A 20231-nucleotide genomic window follows, 5' to 3' on the forward strand; every position below is an offset into this window, starting at 1 on the left:
CAATGGCAGTGTATCAACAATGGTGTATCAATGGCGGTGTATCAACGATGGTGTATCAATGGCAGTGTATCAATGGTGGTGTATCAATGGCAGTGTATCAATGACAGGGTATCAATGATGGGGTATCAATAACGATGGTGTATCAATAACGATGGTGTATCAATGTCGGTGTATCAATGTCGGTGTATCAATGACGGTGTATCAATGGTGGTGTATCAACGATGGTGTATCAATGGTGGTGTATCAATGGTGGTGTATCAATGGTGGTGTATCAACGGCGGTGTATCAATGGAGGTGTACCAACGATGGTGTATCAACAGTGGTGTATCAATGACGGTGTATCAACAGCAGTGTATCAATGGTGGTGTATCAACAGCAGTGTATCAATGGCGTATCAATGGCAGTATATCAATGGTGGTGTATCAACGTCGGTGTATCAATGGCAGTGTATTAATGATGGTGTATCAATGGTGGTGTATCAACAGCAGTGTATCAATGGTGCTATATCAACGGCAGTGTATCAATGATGGTGCATCAACAGCGATGTATCAACAGTGGTGTATTAACAGTGGTGTATTAACAGTGGTGTATCAACAGTGGTGTATCAACAGCGGTCAACAGTGGTGTATCAACAGTGGTCACCAGTGATGTATCAACAGTGGTGTATTAACGATGGTGTATCAACAGCGGTCAACAGTGGTGTATCGACAGTGGTGTATTAACGATGGTGTATCAACAGCTGAACATAATGCAGATCAATATGCATGGTTGTGCAGTGATACATATTAGACAGAACCATATTTGGTGTGTCACGGCTAAAAGAGAATGTCCAACATCTGCTGTCATTGTAAGATGTTTTTACTAACAGCCTTTGTATAACAACTAAAAGGGGCTGTTCGAAAATTACACACAGTGGTGTAGAAAGGTGCCAAAAAGTCTGAGAGAGGCACACATATATATATCTATAAATATAAATACATGTATATATAAACCATCGCTGCTGCTACTGGATCAAGAAAAGTGGGGGGAGCATATGCCCCCTTTGCCCCCTCCTCCAGTTCCTATGCCAGTGACATAACACTGTGGGGGGGAGAGGGTATCATGGAATGCTTTACAAAACATTATGGGGGAGGAAGAGATGTTTGTCAGGAGTTTTGTAATGTTTTCAAACCAATGTCTGATTTTTAACTACGAAGTGCATGTAAAATCAAACCAATCATTGATAATTTGTCCTTTAATAGGATTTTTGATCCAGTATTTATTATCATATCAAACCAAACCACAAACAGAAAATCCAAAAATATTGCTCAACTTACATGTATGTCATCATGATAGGGAAAGCAACATGTGTGTGTTGCCAAATATTATGTATTATAGAGGGGAGGGGGTTGGTCTTAGTATTACAAAATATTATGAGGGGTATATTAAAAAAAACCCTCTAATTAAGTTGTTGAATGGCCCCCAAGTAACATATATATTAATATATTAGAATATCAGTCTATATACACAGAGAATACTACATATAACATATTATATATTAATTTAAACTATATTGATGTTTAGAATATCAGTCTATATACACACAGAGAATATTACATATAAGATATTATATATTAATTTAAACTATATTGATGTTTAGAATATAAGTCTATATACACATAGAGAATACTACATATAACATATTATATATAAATTTAAAATACATTGATGTTTAGAATATCAGTGTGTATATACTTGACTTGAAGATTTTTACATGCTCATATACCACGAAGGTTTCGAGCATTGTGTCTATATACACATAAAGAATATACTACATGAGTGGCCATTAAATACTATTATACAACAAATTGTTTTAAAACATACTGAACGAGCGATATCAAGTTGGATACTTTTTTAAACGAGTGGTGAGATAAATGGTATCTAATGGACCCGAATATAGTATTCTATGTCTTATATATGTTCAGAAACCACGTTCAAAATTAATTAAAATGCCTTTTCCAACTAAAACCTACATATATGTACGGCCCTAGCACTGGTAGTTAACTTGTGCATCACAGACAAGTCCATTTCAGGTTATCTGGCTGGTACATCATAGCGTAATCGATTCAATAGTGCTGGTTTTTTCATTGGATAGTATGGCATTGGCAACCTGGTCATCACCTAGGAGCAGCCAAGCATATGTCTTGTGAATGTTGTCATACGTATATATATATATTATGTACTAACAGTATGTGTTATCAAAAATAAATAATGATGTTCTCACCAATGGGTGTGTAAATGATTTTTGTTATTTTTTTATTTTTAAAACTTTTGGTCGTATCAAATGTTTTGGATGTAAAATCCAGCATGGGCTATATTAGCATGACCAAAAACACAATGCATATACTAATACTGATATCTAAACAAGAAAATATGTAATTTTAGCTGCCAAAAAGGCTGTTAGTCAAAATGATCCTACAATGGCAGCAACCCGAGGCCATTCTCTCAAAGAAGAATACAGGTAAAAAGGAAGGAAATGAAGGAAATGGTTTATTTAACGATGCACTCAACACATTTTATTTACAGTTATATGGCATCGGAAAAGGTAAAAAAATAAACAGTCAAACATTGAACATAGTTTTCATCGTACCGGCTACATTCAATCCAAAAAGTGTTTATATTTTCCTCCTTGTAACGCCGTATCCGAGTCAGCTCCCATTCACGTATTATGCGCTTATTGGAGTCACACAGTGACAGCCATCCTCCACGTACACGCATCACCATTTCTCCTTTGACTGTGAGAAATTGATTTGGTACTAAATACACTGGAAATTCATCTGCAAGAAAGAAACCATATTGCTCAAATTGGTTATCATACCATAGGTATTTAGGAGATAACCATATGGAGTTTTTAGATTTGCGGGTGTTATTGTCTATTTGATCCTGCAAATGTCATTTGCGGGCATCAAATAGACAATAACACCCGCAAATCTAAAAACTCCATATGGTTATGTCCATTGTAAACTGAATCGTTTTTCTACAGAACTAACTGCATATTTGGCATTCCTTGAAAAAAATACCTGGCTACAATCTAACTGTAGACCCTTGAATCATCAAATTCGCCTGTTCCAATTGCTAATGACGTCACTTTCTAATGACGTCATTAGCTTTCCGGGTGTTATTGTCTATTTGATCCCGGAAAAAGAATGTATTTAACCAATCACAATACAGAACACACGACAGTCAGTTTACAATCCTAAATATTAGCACATGGAAATACACAAATACATTAATCAACACTATCTCATGGTCCATTCATTGACGTGGTGAGGTAGCTTGCATGTCTCAATGACTTGGAGAGCTATGCCAACTGGAGCATCAGTTCCTGGTAGGGTCACCCAAGCTGGACTGGTCAAAGGGTAGAGACTAGACTAATATGGACTGGACACACAGAGGACGTGAGTCAAGAAAAATAACTGTCTAGGAGAAGCAAACTCCCTGGGCTGGAGAGGCTCAGAATCCTAGTAAGAAAACTCTCCTAGGAGAAGGAAAATTTCAAACTCAAAACAAGTCTACTGAAGTCAGTGTAAAGAAGCTATGCATAAGGTTTAGCGTGGAAACCAAAAGAAAATGTCTGTACATGCACCAAGCCGTATGATCATCATCATCATTTATGGACAATGTATATACTGGTAGCACTTTCCTCAATGCCATAAAACTGGCAGACAATTTTTTTTAAACGACATGATGTATTCTTCACCATTAGAGCTAGTTTTAATAATTGAAATCATGCAGACATTACTTAGATTTTATTGTTTAGATGTGTTTCAAGTCATCCTGGTGTTCCTAATACTATGAAATGTATTTCTCATATTTTATAAAAATGTGTACCTCTGAGAAGTAAGAGTTATGAAGACGAGCTCTAGTCTAGTTTTTAAGGGTATTTTCCCATTTCAATATCAAAGAGTCCTGTTTCGCTCTATTGTAAATTTATCCAAACGTGTTATGGGTTTGTAGATTAATCAAACTAGGGTTTGTAACCTTAAGGGTAAATTATGCATCAAACTTAAAATTCATAATGTTTGTAACATTGCTAAGGTAGTGTGGTACGTCGAAGAAACTGCACCATAACTGGTACATCAAAGGCCATGGTATGTGCTATCCTGTCTATGAAATGGTGTATAGAAAAGATCCCTTGCTGCCAATCGAAAGAAGCAGCCCATGAAGTGGTAACAGCGGGTTTCCTCCTTCAATATGTGTAGTCCTTAACCATATGTCTGATGCCATATAACCATAAATAAAATGTGTTGAGTGCGTCATTAAATAAAACATTTCCTTCCTTCCGAAGGAACTGTAATTGCACATGTTTTAATCAAAATGTTATAAACTGGGTTTTTTCCCACCTTCCCATAAAAACAAAGAAAAGCTTACTCAGTGGAGAATTACCAAAACCACCCATTTTGTTAGTCAAGCATGTACATGTATTATTCCAGTTAGGAAGTGTCTAGTGTATATTGTTAATTGTAAAACAGTAACTCTTAACATTAATAATTGTGTAACGGCCCCTAACATTACATGTACTAATTCTGTTTAATACCATACATAAAATTTATAATAATAATAATAATGTATTAATAAAGAATACAACAGTTGAAAGTGAAAGATTTACTGTAACAATACAAGTAACAGAATCCCTACCATTTAATGATGACAAGCTTGCCATTTCTTTTTTAATGTGTTCCACCCAATCATTAGCTTCAGTGTCTGAAAGAAGAAAAAAAACATGACACAACCTAAACAAATAATCAACCTATGGACTTAAGAAGCATTTGAATTATTAGGACTATGCACCTATTGCCATGTTCACCAGGAAAGACCCTATCACAGATTGCTTATTTAACTTTCTGACACACCCATTGGTGAGAAGCTCATTTGTTTTGGGGGTTTTCGCCAGCCTCAGTGGTGACATGGTTAAGCCATCGGATGTAAGGCTGGTAGGTACAGGGTTCGCAGCCCAGTACCAGCTCCCACCTAGACAGGGCTAGCTTTGGGTGAGCAAAATGTTTTGCCAAATTGTCTATTAAACTTCAAAAATAGCCCTGCCTAGAGCAAGTTTTAATAACTCAGTGGGTAGGTGTAAGACCACTACACCCTCTTCTTTCTTACTAACAACTAACAACTAACCCACTGTCCTGGACAGACAACCCAGATAGCTGAGGTGTGTGCCCAGGACAGCGTGCTTGAACCTTAATTGGATATAAGCATGAAAATAAGTTCAAATGAATGTTATTTTTGATAACATACTGTTAACATGTACATGTGGCAACAATTTAAAGACATACAGTTGGCTGCTCCTAGGTGACGACTAGGTCATCACTGTCATACCATCAAAAACAAAACCATGATCGAAACTGATTACTCTGTAGTGTATGTGTCATCCTGATGTGTAAGTGACGCATAAGGTCCATGAATATGTTTTAGTAGGAAATAACATTTGAATTTATTTTAAATCTGGGGGTTTTAAGATACATGTATGTAAGGAATAGAATACTACATTCGTATCTGTTAGATATCATTTATCTTACAACTCATTGTTCAGAAACATATCCAGATCCAGATTAGATTTATTTTAAAACAACTTGTTGTAAGATAAATGTATCTAAAGGCCACTCATGTAGTGTTATTTATATATGCACTTTCCCTAAAGACAGGGCAGCACATATCACAGCCTTTGATTTAATAGTTGTGGGGCATTGGTTGGATGTAAAAATTTACAAATGACAACAAATGAAAACCCAAGAAAATTTACATCAATTCCATCGTCTATACTATAGGAACATATACAGTGAACATTTTTCGTGTCAAATGATTATGTATTTTTATAATCAACAATTACATATACACTGGTGGAGTTTAATTTACCGATCAACTGTCAACAAGTATAATCGATCACTGGAACATGACCACAACCATCTAAAGTCACTGGATATTCTGTTGTTTCCCCAAGTTTATATGATATTTTTTATGTTATAAAGTAATTCAAAATAGGACTCCATGATGACAATTTGAAAATGGATTTTGTGGAATATATTACTAAATAAACCTATCACCATTCCTCCACCAAATATCTTTATTAAGTATTTTAATTTCCTTTTAATGAAGAAACCTGACAGTATAATGGACATGAACACATACCTGAATTACAAGAAAACGTAACATCTGTGATGTCTGCAACACTCTCTTTGATGTAAATGACCACCGCATGTTTTCGTTGATCCTGTGGTAGACGTTCAACAGACCAGAAATTAGTAACCATATATTCAGCCCGTTGTTTGCCAATCTTAAAACTCTCTTCATCTTTGTACTTGATAAGTGAAGCAGTGTGTGATGAAACACTTTTATACAACACCAGCCATCGTCTTTTATATATCTGAAATAATAAACACCAGCCATCGTCTTTTATATATCTGAAATAATAAACACCAGCCATCGTCTTTTATATATCTGAAATAATAAACACCAGCAAGCATCTTTTATACACTGTATATCTGAAATAATAAACACTATCCATCGTCATTTATATATCTGAAATAATAATCACCAACAAATATCTTTTATATATCTGAAATAATAAACACCAGCCATCGTCTTTTATATATCTGAAATAATAATCACCAACAAACATCTTTTATATATTTGAAATAATAATCACCAGCCATCGTCTTTTATATATCTGAAATAATAATCACCAACAAACATCTTTTATATATCTGAAATAATAAACACCAGCCATCATCTTTTATATATCTGAAATAATAAACTCCAGCCATCGTCTTTTATATATCTGAAATAATAATCACCAACAAACATCTTTTATATATCTGAAATAATAAACACCAGCCATCATCTTTTATATATCTGAAATAATAAACTCCAGCCATCGTCTTTTATATATCTGAAATAATAATCACCAACAAACATCTTTTATATATATGTAATAATAATCACCAACAAACATCTTTTATATATTTGAAATAATAATCACCAACCATCGTCTTTTATATATCTGAAATAATAATCACCAACAAACATCTTTTATATATTTGAAATAATAAACACCAGCCATTGTCGTTTATATATCTGAAATAATAAACACCAGCAAACATCTTTTATATATCTGAAATAATAAACACCAGCAAACATCTTTTATATATCTGAAATAATAAACACCAGCAAACATCTTTTATATATCTGAAATAATAAACACCAGCAAACATCTTTTATATATATGAAAGATGTTTACTGGTTTTATTATTACAGATATATAAAAGACGATGGCTGGTGTTTATCACTTCATATATATAAAAGATGTTTGCTGGTGATTTTTATTTAAGATGCTAGTGGATGGTAACACTCAAGTGAAGACCTACCTTCAAGTGCTTGCTCTTCACCTCCACATAGCCAAACTTGGCCATGCTGTCTTTAGCTTGCTGACCATGACTATCAGATGCCATTTCTCATTAGTTCAGACATTTCTCATAACCATGCTTGCATGCACAGATCAAACTAACTCTATACAGCTTACTATAAAAAAAAAAAACATAATGAAAAAACAAATTAACAATAACTAGAAGTAAAACAAAAACCATGATTATTTGCATGTGCTGGATACTTAAACAATACAACAAACCATATACCTGGTAAATATTTTAGTCAGTAAATGTTTTGGATTCACCTTGACCCGGCAATACAGCCAGTGCACCATGATTGGTATATGAAAGGCAGTGCATGGTATGTGCTATCCTGTCTGTAGGATGGTGCATATTAAAAAAATCTGTTGTTACTAATGGAAAAAATGTAGCAGGTTTCATCTCTAAGACTGTATGTTAAAAGTACCAAATGTTTGACATCCAGTAGCCAATTATTAATAAATCAATGTGATCTAGTGGTGTCGTTAAACAAAACAAACTTTAACATTTGACAAGGCAATAGTGCCTGACACTATCTAGATGGCTTAATGCTATAAATTATAGTGATAATAATTATAACCAGGTTATACGTGAGAGTTCAGCTGAGTTCAGTCAAATTAAAATGTGTTATGGAGAGGAAGGAAGGAAATGTTTTATTTAAAGACGCATTCAACACATTTTATTTACGGTTATATGGTGTTGGACATATGGTTAAGGACCGCACAGATATTAAGGGAGGAAACCCACTGTCGCCACTTCATGGGCTACTCTTTCCGATTAGCAGCAAGGGATCTTTTATATGCACCACCCCACAGACAGGGTAGTACATACCACAGCCTCTGATATACCAGTCGTGGTGCATTGGCTGGAGCGAGAAATAGCCCAATGGGTCCACCGATGGGGATCGATCCCAGACCGGTGTTATGGGGAGAGACAGAAATCAATATATAAAGCTTTCAACCATGCACATGACATTACATTTACAAAATATTTTAATATAGTAACTCCAGGTACCTATATAGTCTTTTGAAAGTGACATTCAACTTGTGTTGGTAAGGGATTAAAATACTGCCAACTCACATATACAGGTAGAATGTATACCACCAATAGTAACATACATGTATGTGGCTAAAACTCCTACCTGCAGCGTATCAATCAACATATACACCACAGATATAATAACGACCACCCCTCACCCTTAAAGTAAATCAGAAAAAATTAGGGGTTCAGCTTGGGATGTATGATTGAAAACACACTTGTTAACATAAACGGTATCACATGGGAATTTGTATAGTACTGTCTATGACTATCAGCCTCTACTGAATAACTGTGATACATCAATGTGCTCGTGTGTGTGCTTTATGATAAAGCATACTGGTACCTTTGATACATATATATTAGACAATGGTTAAGGGTTGGATAGGAAAGTCTACATAGGGTCAGTAACACATGTGACATGGAATAGTGTAATGAATTTTGCTCCCGTTTCACGAGAGATTATAAATTTTTACCAGGGTTCGCTACCCCTTTTGGTTGTAGTCTCCAAAAATAACTATTATAACTTAAAACACAAGCAAACATAAAATACCACTCTAAATACTATGATCAAACAGATAAAAAAACATTACAAATTATATATTTATTCAGGTTAATTATAATTATTATTACAATTTTTTTTCCAGAGAAACCAAAGACTAGAAATAACTAAAACTAGCAATCAGTTACAAAAATATCACCCTCCCTTAATTTAATACCACCTCTTCTTAGAAACATTCATAAGTCTTGCAAATTTAGATATCTGTTAACCAACCTGCATCATATAAACCGCTCCCTATTAAAGTCTGAGAGGACCTTTAAAACGGTTCTGTCCTTGTTTATTAAAAAAGTGTTTACAAACTGTACCCCCAGACGTTACTCCCTATTAAAGTCTAATGGAACCCTTATGCTGGTTCCACGTACCCTGGCTTATTTGGAAAGTGCATCCCACTTTAATTTACTCAGATATCCCCAAATTGCACAGACAGAAATGAATACTATTACTTAGTTATAACTACGACATTTTACACATCTAAAGGTAGACTATTTGGAAGCAAGCACAAGCATAAATTATAACAAGACTATAAGAAAAAAACCAACACTCACTATCAAAAGCCAAACTCGAAGTGAGGGCTAATCAGTCACCACTGTACAAACCATTTTCATTGGCCAGCAAATAAATATTATACAATACGATTAGCTGGGTAATTAAAATTCCTTTACAAAGCCCATAGTTTTCCAAAAACACCCAAGCAAGTTTTCACCAAAATACCAAAATAAATATGGTCTCATTTCACACTTAATTTCAACAATTTAAACAAAATACCGCAATATAATGCAACTAAACTTAACGTAACATTCCTGCCATAAGCAGGCAGACCAGGGTCAGTATAGCAGGTGAGAGTTGGTTTTGGTGCTATTGAATTTACAAATGTCCAGTAGGATTAAAGCCAAATAGAAAATGTAGCGAAATTTATTGAAGGTAATTTTGACGCATAATTTATAATGGTTTATCAAAATAGAAAATGGAGCTAATTGGTTGATTTGACTTAGTTGGTTGAAAAGTAGCTCCTTGCTGGAACCTTTTGGGATTTGGTAGAGTGAGCCAGTATTCTTTTGTTCGACTCCCCATGACTTTTGATATTCCAGTTGTAGGCATTGGCTGGGACAGGGGAAAAAAACAGAGGATCGGACTAAAGAATCTCAGGTGATTACTATTCCGATTCAGCTAAATCCCGCCCCTTCTTAAGCAATGAAGATACTAAGTAAGATTTTTCAGATATGTAAGCCCATATGACTCAACATCAATTAGTCCTGTATCCACATGGCAAATCCACCCAACCATTTAATTTTCAGATTACCTGCCAATGCTGGATCCAGCATATATATCTTATACAGGGAATGTGTAAACCTTCCTGATACATACTACTTCAGTCTTTCTTAATTTGTGTCAAGTGTGATGACTTCAGCTACAAATTTCCTTTTAGATTTGTTTGTTAAAAACCGTACCAGCAAAAATTCATCAAGGTAAATTAAATGCAGCCCTTTGAAAGAAAGAAAAGAAAGAAATGTTTTATTTAACGATGCACTCAACACATTTTATTTATGGTTATATGGCGTCAGACATATGGTTAAGGACCACACAGATTTTGAGAGGAAACCCGCCGTCGCCACTTTATGGGCTACTCTTTCTGATTAGCAGCAAGGGAGCTTTTATTTGCGCTTCCCACAGGCAGGATAGCACAAACCATGGCCTTTGTTATCCAGATATGGATCACTGGTCGGTGCAAGTGGTTTACACCTACCCACTGAGCCTTGCACTCACTCAGGGTTTGGAGTCGGTATCTGAATTAAAAATCCCATGCCTCGACTGGGATCCGAACCCAGTACCTACCATCCTGTTTACCGATGGCCTAACCACGGCGCCACCAAGGCCGGTTGCAGCCCTTTGGGTCTTGTGTAAAAGTGCTTGGGATTAGAGCATTCTCCTCTACCCTTGGATTTCTGCTGCTAGGACTACAACCAATTGGAATTACCAAGAGGCATCTTATCATCTTCGCTGACTTGGAAGTTGTTCTGGGGGTGACATTATTGAAGAAACCAGCCATGACGTTCCTTTATCTTTAATCATTATTGTATAACAATAGGTCTCCATTATGTACCAATGGTTTCATTAAGTGTTAGAATTAACAGGATTATTGTTTATTTTTGACATTGTTGTTTCTTCTAACTTCTATTCATGAAACATCAATTTTAAAATACAATAAAAAGACACCATCTAATGTAAACAGTCCTGACAATAAGCATTTTCCTGACGGATTTTCAAAGTGTGTGTGTGTGTGGGGGGCTAATTTTTATGGTTGTTCTATCATCAAGTTTCCGTATTAACATTATAAGACATTTTAAAGTCCCGAAATAGAAACTGGCAAAAAAAGTCTGATAACAGGACCTACATTATGTAATTCCATATAGATCAGGATAAGACAAAGAAATTTTGTCCAGGATGTCACGTGTGTTACCCATTAAGTCGTGCATGTGCGTTACTTGGGTGTCACATGTGTTACCATGGTTTGTAGGAAAAAGGTTAATAATTTTTATTCATCTTGAGTGCAACGGCCCCCCAAAAACAACAATTTAAAGCCTGCCCACAGCAATTTAAAAAAAAAAAAAATGAAAAGAAGAAGTTTGTTTTGTCTAACGACACCACTAGAGCACATTGATGTATTAATCATTGGCTATTAGTAGTAAGGGATCTTTTATATGCACCATCCCACATACAGGATAGCACATACCACGGCCTTTGATACATGTATACCAGTTGTGGTGCACTGGCTGGAATGAGAAATAACCCAATGGGCGCACCAACAGGGTCGATCCCAAACCGACCGCGCATCAAGCGAGTGCTTTACCACTGGCTACGTCCCGCCCCTTAAAAAAAGGAGACTTTTGCAGTAAATAAATAAAACTAAAAGGTTATTTTGCTTAATGTAGTCATATTTTAAATGTACTAATGTTATATACTGGCAGATAATGTACACCAGGTGTAAACAATTTGCCATCATTGAGGAGCATTACCAGTGGTCATTAATATCTCAACGATGGCAATTGCCGTCATTAAATTCTAGCCCTGTAATTTCAATCTTCAAAATGGCTCTGCATATCATAAACATGTTACAATGATTGTCCCTTTAAAATGTTTACATTGGTTAAATTCAGTTTGATACTGACTGGCACTTTAACTACAGCAACCCTGCATTTTCTAGTGCTGACCCACTACCATGACCAACTTCACACTTGAAAAAAACTGCATAAAGCCTTTTCTCCCATCTCAAAACAATTTAACAACAAACAAAAAATATGAAAGAAAGTCTTCCTGTGTTGAAGTTTTTACCCTGTACAGTATATATACAGCCTGTAGAGTATTTATTCCATAACACTCCTTAATACAAAAGTATCGATATAAAGTTGCTATGGCTGAACCAGTGTCAACATATACCGCAATACTTGCAGAATACTAGACAAGGAAGAAGTGACACTTACATATTTACATTTCTAGCTTTCAATCATGCCTGGCTGCAGTGGCACATGTACTTCCTCTTTCAAATAATATCACTTATACCTCACTGGTTATATGCCCAGCACTTTGTTTGTTTATTCTCCTGAGGATGTTGGTTTTTAGACTAACGAAACATCGAATATTTTAAATATTTTTATGTAATTTAAAATTTTAAGGTGGTTTCAGTGGAAACATATATTTTTATATGTTTTTTTTTTAAAATAATATCACTGGTCAACACATTCCTCTTTACTGCTTTAACACTGAAAAATCAAACACTGCATACATAAACTACACTATAAACTAATCCTGTGTACCAGTACTTCCTGAATATCAGATAACCTGCTGTATGTCCTATTTCTCAATTTTAACTCACCTGTTAGGCTATACCGTATATATAGGCCATTGTATTCAAGAATGTATGTATATCTCTGTTGTAACGTACACTCTATAGGTAAGGCAATTGCGTATCCAGGGCTCACCCTGTGCATTGCCAAATTAGCCAATTGCTAAATTTTATACAAAGTGGCTACAACATTTAGTCTTTGGCTAATAAAATATTTCTTAAATTAACCACATCTTAATAATTTTCAAAGAAATACTCTACATATCTCAAAACTGGCTAAAGCAAAAAAATTTCCAGTGTAAGCAGGCTGCATATCTATGCACACCCCATAATGCATTAAATGGTGATTTGATTAATTATGTTTCTTGTCCATTTATTTACTGGAACAAAGCATTTGTAAATTAAGGTTTATTTATTCTAGAAACATTCATAAACACTTCACCTACAAACTTATTTATTCATCTGCAGAAAAATGCAGTCCAAATTATGCAATGAAATAAAAATGTAACAACTTGATTATAGAAACAAAGTTGAAAAGATTAATTTGTTAAAATATTTCTAAAACAATAATTCAGTGTAACTTGGCAAACACTGGTAAGTAATTGAACAGAATTCTGAAAAACATAGAGTTATGACCTGATCAGCGGTAAACATGTAAGAACATCAGGCATATTTAGAAATTTCATCTAGCCCTAGAGTCAGGGAGATTGACCTAGCCCCAGACAAAAGCTGGCTAATCAAGTCCAGTGGTTAAGAAAAGTTATTATTACCCCTATGGTTAAAAATATCTTGGTACATATCAAAGTGATACAAGACCGTGGGCCCACTATAACCCCCCTGCCCCTCCCCCCCCCCCTCCCGGGATTTTTCAAGATGAGTATATCTTTGAAGCCTATCCATAGACATATTCAAATCAACTTGTCTGCAGGCAATCTATTGGTGGGTGTGCCTGTAGGGCACGTTTGAGTGTAGGCACCCTATTTATTTTTAACAGAGCAAATTTCTGATCAAGGTGAATGTTTCACATAATTTTCAAAACTATTTGAAAATAATTCTGGACTATATCACTGCTTTTACTTTAAAACTGGGTTACTGGTGAATGTATTCCACCAAAAACTAATACATTTTTGGCATTTTACTAAGTATAGTGAGTCAATGAATTTGAAATGTCCTGAGTATTACAAACATAGTATATGAAAAAATTGCATGGCAATGTTGAAGTTAACATGCATACATATTTTGAACTGGTTTAAGACCAAATTATGAATGCTATTCATGCTAAATTACATGTTCATAACAAACCACAAAGCAATGCAATATATGTGGTATGGATATAGTACCAGGGATATACTCACCAGCAAAAGTTACACAGTTCCCGATATACATTATTCTCTATGTACATGTGTATATATACATACCGTACCTAAAACATTCTGATTCTTTTATTATTGTATTGTATTTAATATTGAGGGCAGCATTACTTAAATATTGATATTTTGAATATTTTTATATTACACACAAGTCTTACAAACATAAAAAGTGAATTTACATACCATTCTAGGCAAGTCTGCATTACATATACAATTTATCTATCTCACAACAGTTCATCTTACAATAGCTAGGTTTTTTTGTTGCTTTTTGTAATATTTTAGAATTGCAGTTCTATTTACATTATGCTTAACTTATGTTTTGGTGTATATAATTGATATCTGCATAGAATATTGTCATCAGGCAAATATCTAGCACTATAAAAATTTAACTTTCATTCCCAATTCTCAATCATTTTATGTGACCCAAATATGATATACCGGTATGTGAAGTTTACAATTTTCTATTTCTACATCCTTTCTTTTATTCTATAAAGTAGATGTTAATAACAATTACAAAACAATATAATACGATGTATGAATAATTATATACTTTTCAAAATAAGTTACTAGTAAGCAATGTTTAATTTCTATGTATATATACACATACCTAGGATTGCCTGAAGCTTTTATTATTAAAAAAACAAATAGACCTGGCTTTTTTTAACATATTGAGGTTTCATTATTCAAATGTGGTTCAGTATATGGAGTTTATATACAATGTTCACAAATTTATGAAGATGTCTCTCTGTTCTTAGTACCAGCCAATTATAAGTACCTTTCCTCGGCATGTGTGTTAAACCATTTACAATTCATCTATCTCACAGAAGCTTGTACTATTTTTAAAAACATATTTGTATTTAAATTGTGCTTAATTTATGCTTAGGTTTATATAATTGACATCAGATATAGTCATCAGGCATATCTAGCACTTGACTTTCTTTCCTATTTCAGTGTTATCATCTGACTCAAATATAATGTCTATTATGTTCACAATATTTGTAAAAAAAAAACATTCCTCTGGGCCTTTGCTCTTGTTCCTTCCTCAATATGTCAACAGCTCTTGCATTATCAGATCACAAACCATCCAATTCAGCTTCAGTATTTCTTTGGACATTTCTCAGACATTTCTATGTGGTTGAGGAATACCCTGGACTTTGTGATATAACTAATATGAGACCATGGCAATTTGCTCTCTTCCAATTTGCTCTATTGGTACAGCATATTTTCAGGGAATATCTACTGGATGGAAGGTTTGCAACTAATCCACAGTAGCATAATAACAGCATTTGTGGTTTGGCAGTAAATTTCTCATGTGAAAGGGGTTCTTCCAAGCCACACTTGATCAAGAAATCCCTACAAAGGTCTTAAGAGACTGGAAGACCTTTTAAATTAAAAAAAGAAAACTCTGCCCTCAGCTTCTTGGGAAGAGGGTTCTATTTGTGAGATAAAGTACATGTTTCAAATGCAAACCATGTCTGGGGGTGTTGTAAAGTACACAAGAAGATGCAGAAACAAAGATTATACTTCAATATCTGTACATTGCTGCCAGTTCACCATCCCAGATACGAAAATTGTTATACACTCAACTTGGCAACAAGAGGCATCTTATAGATGTGCACAGCATCATTAAGGATGCAATGAAGACACCAACTAGCAATTCCAGCTGTGCTTGCCATTACTGGCTATGATACCAACAGTGCTTTTATGCAGAATGGAAAACTGGAGGTTTTGAATATTCTCAAGTAACACCAAGACTTCCTTGAAATGTTGTTAGCTCATGAAGTTCAGCAAAAATTGATGTTCATATATTTAAGAAGCAGATCATTTCATATACCTTCTCTATGGGAGTGCAGGCATGAATAACATACAAAAACATTATGACTTGAGAAATATCTGGAAATGTTTGTTGCCAAACCAAGGATGATAATATTGAACTACAGTAGAGTGTAAATCAGCCTTCTCCACTCAACTCTACATGTATGTATTCACTGAGAATGCTCTGACAATGCACATAAAGAGAACAAATTGCCAAGTTGTCATTTGGTATCAGTCATGCCAGGCAGTCCAGGCTATTCCTCAACCAAATTGTCATATGGTTGAGAAATTTTAGAAGGAACACTAGAGATGAAATAGTGATATTATACTATGAGCGCTGATGGACATACTGATGGAAGAACCAGAGCAGAATCTGGAGAAGGAGAATACCAGAAATTGTGAACATGACAGACATATTTTAATTGCATGAAAATGCAAAGGAATATGAAAGGAAGTCAAAACTTTCCTAGACAATATTTGATGTAGAAACTAATTATATACACCTGAGTATAAGTTAAGCACAATGTAAATATAAAGGCAAATCTAAAAATATTACAAACACAGACTAGTAATAAGATGAACTTTTGTGAGATAGATGACTTGTACATGTAATGTAAAAGAAATTATGGTAGATACACAAAACTGATGCTTTAAATTTTAACACTGGTGTTTAGTAAAGAGGGACATATTCATAATATTGATGCACATACATGTATACTCAACAAAATTAATTAAGGGCTAGTAAACTTTCTTATATTATAATATAATTCTTTGTTACTGTTATATTATTTTAGCATGTTTTGGTCATATACATGGCTTCTATACATTGTTTCAGTAAACGTTTACTGGTTATACACACAAAAAACACTGGGTATTTCACATACTTATGAAAAATATTGAAATGAGCATTAGGCAAGTATTTCTTACACATTTGTTCAAAATGTTTTTTGTTATTGTGTTCCCTCAAAATTGTTATTTAAGTCATTAAGTTCAAGAAGATGCCACAATGCTGACAACTTTCAACGGTAGAAGTTGTATTTCCCCCCATATTTAAAGAAAAATGCTAAAATATCTACTGGACCTTAATTAATTTTGTTGAGTATAGTATAGGCAGATATACTGAACCATATTTGAATAATGCTGCCTCAATATATTAAATACAGTGCAATTTTTAATGGTAAAAGGTTCAAGCAAACCAAAATATGTGTAAATATAGAAAATAATGCATTTCAGGCATTGCTTAACTTTTGCCGATGAGTATATCATTATTCATACCACATATTGCATTGTTATTTGGTTTGTTACTATTAACATCTAGTATAGGATGAATATCATTCATTTTGGCCTTATATCTGTTAAAAATGTATATGGATGACAACAACATTACCCCCATTCAAATGGTGATATTTTTTAATCCACCAACATTTTTGCTGCAGACAAGCAGATATTAAATTCATATATGAGGTATCTAAAAATACTTGTCTCCAAAAATCCCTAGGGGGGGTGAGGGTTTCGGTATCTGGCCCATGGACTATATGGGTAATAAATAGGATATTAAACTCGCTATCTCGTCCTTTGCTGCTAATAAAGCCGGTCTGACCCATGGCACTAACAATTGCAGGTAGTAGGACAGCTAGTACTGGTATTGTAACACTGCCAGAAGTAACAAGTAACTTTAGTGAGTGACAATAAACATTATTTCACAAGGGACATAAACATGATACGAAATGAAAGCTTGTTTAATATCCTATAATTCTGTAGTATAGTAGGCATGTGTTGACGAATCTTCCAAACACATTCCAAGCAAATTTTCTTTTTTTTAAATGTACTTTCAGGGAACAAATTTTTGCTGAGCTAACCATTTTGAGGTGTACAATTTTTCACTCACTTTTCAAAAACTAATGTCGGGCATTCCAAATGGATGTTTGTTGCTCTTTCAACTTCTTTTACTGTCCATCTCCACATCCCTGTCCTTGTTTTGCCAAAGGGGTGGCACATAGCTCAGTGGTAAAGTTATTAGTCTAGGATCAATCTCTGTCGGTGGGCCACTTGGGCTATTTCTCGATCCAGTCTGTGCTCCATAACTGGTGTATCAAAGGCTGTGGTATGCACTATATCCTGTCTGTGGGATATAGACTGTCTGTCTGCATATAAAAGATCCCTTGCAGATAATCGGAAAGAGTAGGTCAATGCATGACAGCAGCGAGTTACCTCTCTGTGTGGTCCTTAACGCCATATATAACCGTAATTAAAATGAGTGTGTCGTTAAATAAAACATTCCTTCCCCTCTGGTCTCTCCAATCTCAACAGAAGAGCGGGATGTGGTCCAGTGGTAAAGTGCTCGCCTGATGCACGGTTTGTCTAGGATTGATCCCTGTCGGTGGGCCCATTGGGCTATTTCTCGCTCTACCCAGTGCATCACAACAGGTTTATCATAGGTATTGGTCTGTGCTATCCTGTCTGTGGGATGGTGCAAATATTTAACATCCAATAGCTGCTGACTAATAAATTAATGTGCTTTAGTGGTGTCGTTAAACAAAACAAACTTTATTTCTTCAGTTTTAACAGGTGAATATTTTTTGTGACACACATCTGCCATTTCCAATCAGCTTAATTTACATTCGGATCACGTGTTCAGAATTTACTTCTGGCAGTGTTACAATACCAGTACTATCCTTCTACCTGTGATTGTTAGTGCCATGGGTCAGACTGGCTTTATTAGCAGCAGAGGATAAAAATGCCAGGTGGGTGCAGGGAAGTACATGTCCCTGTGGAGGAAGCTCAGACATGTTGATCACAGTGTGGTAACTCCAGGCCCATAGGAACTTGGGGCACTTGAAGACGAAAATGAGGGGGGGGGGTCTTACTCTCCCCCTCCACTAGAGTTTGTCCCCCCGCCCCCATACATGACCACTAAATCCAGATAGCATTCCTACAGGCCAGCTCAAAGCTGAGGAAATAGACAGAAGAGGGTCCAAATGCTCATGTCTATTAAAACTGTTTTTTCTATACTGATAATGAAAATGATAAGCATTCTAATAGGTGCAGGGGTGGGGAGGGTTACACCCCCTCCTGAAATTTGAAGTGTCCCGAGAAAACCCCAGTGTTCAGCAGATGAATACAATGCATTTACTGGAAGGAAATGTTTTATTTAACGACACACTCAACACATTTTATTTACAGTTATATGGTGTCAGACATATGGTTAAGGACCACACAGATATTGAGAGTGGAAACCTGCTGTTGCCACTTCATGGACTACTCTGTTCGATTAGCAGCAAGGTATCTTTTATATGCACCATCCCACAAACAGGGTGGTACATACCACGGCCTTTGATATACCAGTCGTGATGCACTGGCTGGAATGAGAAATAGCCCAATGGGCCTATCAACGGGGATTGATCCCACACTGACCACATGGTGTACCACTGGGCTATACAGATGCATATACAGATTCGATTAGCAGCAGGGGATCTTTTATATGCACCATACCAGACAGGATAGTACATACCACAGCCTTTGTTACACCAGTTGTGGAGCACTGGCTGGAAAGAGAAATAGCCCAATGGGTCCACCGACGGGGATCGATCCTAGACCGACAGTGCATCAAGCGAACGCTTTACCACTAAGGGACGGTCCATAAATATCGATGTGCTTCACAATCCGAACAATGTTCGGAAGGGGGGGAGGGGGTAAAAGCCATGTTCGGATTGTTTTTCAGGTAAAACATCGGTCCATCGAAGGTCAATGTTTCGTACACATATCAATGTTTTTATGTTAGGATTAGGGGGGGGGGGGGAGAGAGGGGGTCAAATTTACATTGTTAGGATTATAAAAACCATTGACATTTATGGACCGTCCCTAAATTAAATTCTTTGGCCTTGTTGATCTGGCACGTGTGAGGTCATGTGACACGCACTGAATGTTAATTCATCTTTTTCCATTTTAAGTCAATTTCTACGAGTCATGTAACATGTTGACCCGATATTGGTAATTTTAAGGAAATAAACAAAAACAACTTAGTAAAATTAATGGTTTTAGGGGTTTGTAAAGTTTTGTATTTAGATACTTACTTTTCTCATCTTTATTGTTTATAAAAATGTTCCTGAACTGTGAAGAAAAACTTCATAAATGAACGACATGCCGATGATAACAAATGG

Source organism: Gigantopelta aegis, chromosome 14 (assembly GCF_016097555.1).
Source record: "Gigantopelta aegis isolate Gae_Host chromosome 14, Gae_host_genome, whole genome shotgun sequence".
NCBI lineage: Eukaryota > Metazoa > Mollusca > Gastropoda > Neomphalida > Peltospiridae > Gigantopelta > Gigantopelta aegis.